This window comes from Cryptomeria japonica, unplaced genomic scaffold (assembly GCF_030272615.1).
Source record: "Cryptomeria japonica unplaced genomic scaffold, Sugi_1.0 HiC_scaffold_24, whole genome shotgun sequence".
Taxonomy (NCBI): domain Eukaryota; kingdom Viridiplantae; phylum Streptophyta; class Pinopsida; order Cupressales; family Cupressaceae; genus Cryptomeria; species Cryptomeria japonica.
In genome coordinates this window covers 574,656-577,500 of record NW_026728846.1, presented here as the reverse complement: position 1 = coordinate 577,500, position 2,845 = coordinate 574,656, and the positions used below count along the sequence as shown (strand labels likewise).

The window sequence follows — 2,845 nt, the reverse complement described above, 5'->3', positions numbered from 1 at the left end:
GGCTGGGCTGCGCACCAGGGCGGGCTCAAGATGGCACCAGCATTCCCTTTTTCTCACTATCTTTCAAAACGGAAATTTTAAAATCTCGTTTTTTTTTTGCCTTTTATGGAAATTAGTGAAGGCATCGCATCAAAGGTGCGCACCTCGCTGCCCACCTTGGTGTGCTCCGAGGTGCCCACCACGGTGCGCAACGCCGGTGCGAACCCGGGAGCGCCCCGATGTGTGCTCCAAGGTGCGGCGTGCACGAAGTCGGACCCCGGTTTGCCCCGGGTGCGCACCTCGCGTGCACCTTGGTGCGCACACCTTGGCTGGGTTGCGCGGCCTGGTGGGCACCATGGTGCGCACCAAGGAGCGCTCCGAAGTGTGCTCCAAGGTGCGGCGTGCACGAAGTCGGAGCCCGGTTTGCCCCGGGTACGCACCTCGCGTGCACCTTCGCCGGGGTGGGCACCTCGGCTGGGTTGCGCGCCCTGGTGCGCACCAAGGAGCGCTCCGAAGTGTGCTCCAAGGTGCGGCGTGCACGAAGTCGGAGCCCGGTTTGCCCCGGGTGCGCACCTTCGCCGCGGTGCGCACCATGGCGTGCACGAAGTCGGAGCCCGGTTTGCCCCGGGTGCGCACCTCGCGTGCACCTTCGGCGGGGTTGCGCGCCCTGGTGGGCACCATGGTGCGCACCAAGGAGCGCTCCGAAGTGTGCTCCAAGGTGCGGCGTGCACGAAGTCGGAGCCCGGTTTGCCCCGGGTGCGCACCTCGCGTGCACCTTCGGCGGGGTTGCGCGCCCTGGTGGGCACCATGGTGCGCACCAAGGAGCGCTCCGAAGTGTGCTCCAAGGTGCGGCGTGCACGAAGTCGGAGCCCGGTTTGCCCCGGGTGCGCACCTCGCGTGCACCTTCGCCGCGGTGGGCACCATGGCGTGCACGAAGTCGGAGCCCGGTTTGCCCCGGGTGCGCACCTCGCGTGCACCTTCGCCGGGGTGGGCACCTCGGCTGGGTTGCGCGCCCTGGTGCGCACCAAGGAGCGCTCCGAAGTGTGCTCCAAGGTGCGGCGTGCACGAAGTCGGAGCCCGGTTTGCCCCGGGTGCGCACCTCGCGTGCACCTTCGCCAGGGTGGGCACCTCGGTGCGCACACCTTCTCAATGTTTTCTTGCCTTTTCTGGAAATTGGTGAAGGCAGCGCATCAAAGGTGCGCACCTCGGTGTGCTCCGAGGTGCGAACCCGAGAGCGCTCCGAGGTGCCCACGAAGTCGAAAGTCGGGTTAATTGCATTGTTTTCCCCGGGTGCGCTCCGAGGTGCGCAACATCGGCGCGCACCAAGGAGGGCTCCGAAGTGTGCTCCAAGGTGCGCACGATGGCGTGCACCTCTGGTGCGCACGATTCGGAGCTCGGTTTGACCGGGGTGCGCACACCTTGGCTGGGTTGCGCACCTTTTGTGCGCTCCAAGGTGCGCACGAAGTCGGAGCTCGGTTTGCCCCGGGTGCGCACCTTCGCCAGGGTGCGCACCTTGATGCGCACGCCTTGGCTGGGCTGCGCACCTTGGTGGGCGCCATGGTGCGCACCTTTCGTGCGCTCCAAGGTGCGCACGAAGTCGGAGCTCGGTTTGCCCCGGGTGCGCACCTTGGTGGGCGCCATGGTGCACTCCGAGGTGCCCAAGATTGGTGCGCACCAAGGAGCGCTCCGAAGTGCGCTCCAAGGTGCGCGCGAAGTCGAAAGTTGGGTTAATTGTCCGGTTTGCCTCGGGTGCGCACCTTGCGTGCACCTTCGCCAGGGTGGGCGCCTTGGTGCGCACACCTTGGCTGGGCTGCGCACACCTTGGCACCCGCGTTTCCTTCATTTTAATTTTTTTTTTTTTACAATCTCTCAAGTGGGAAATTCTATAATCTCAACTTTTTTTGCCTTTTCAGGAAACTTTTGAATGGAGCGCATCATTGGTGCGCTCCGAAGTGTGCTCCAAAGCTCTCTCCAGCTGCGTGCACCTGCCCCGGCCGCGCACCCGGCCCCGCCCAGCTTCGCTCACCTGTCCCGGGCGTCTGGTGCGGAACCTTAGAGTAAGAAACATCACCGTGCACCTTGGCCAACGTGCGCGACTCGACCGAGCGCGCACTGGCCGAGGTGCACACCGATTTCACCTGGGTGCGCGCGCAGCACCTCGGGCGCACCGGGGTGCGCGCACAACGCCCGGGTTGCACCGTGGCCTGTGTGCTCGGGGTGCCTCGGGTGCGCGCTCGGTGTCGCCCCCGCGCGCGCGGTAGTGCGGGCAGCGCACCCCGGCCCGGCCCGGCCCCGACGAGAACGCAAACGGGCAAAAGGTTTATTCAAATAGCATTGCGACGCCCGGCGAAAAACTAAAAAAGGGTGCAACACCGGGACTTCCCGGGAGGTCACCCATCCCAGTACTACTCCGGCCCAAGCGCGCTTAACTGCGGAGTTCTGATGGGATCCGGTGCACTAATGCTGGTATGATCGCACCCGTTATGAGCTTGTCGCAGTGTGTACTTAGCAAACCGCGACCCACGTGCGAATCCACCCCGGCCACCCACCCCCGTCGAGGTGCACACCCTCCCTCGCGAAGTGCGCCCCGTTCGCCAAGTGTGAGCCCTGCCCGGGTGCGCGCACCTTGCTAGGGCGTCGGGTGTGCACCCGGCCCGGCCTACGTGCGTGCACCTGGAGGGGGCGTCGTGTGCGTGCAGTGTCCCGTCTGCAACGCGGTGCCCACACACCACCTCGGGCGCAACGACCTGCGCTCACATGTGGGCCGAGTGCACCTTGGTGCATGTTCGGGGCGCCTCGGGTGCACGCTCGATCTTGCCCCGGTGCACCAAGGCGCTCGGTTTGCCCCGGGTGCGCACTTGGTGCA

At 65.6% G+C, this 2,845-nt stretch overlaps 1 non-coding gene across 1 annotated transcript; it reads right to left on the bottom strand.

The window, feature by feature from the left end:
• Positions 1–2,340: 2,340 nt before the first annotated feature.
• On the bottom strand, positions 2,341–2,459 carry LOC131861119 (5S ribosomal RNA). Its single transcript, XR_009360198.1, has one exon. It is a non-coding gene; the product is annotated as a 5S ribosomal RNA (ribosomal RNA).
• Between the last annotated feature and the right edge of the window lie 386 nt (positions 2,460–2,845).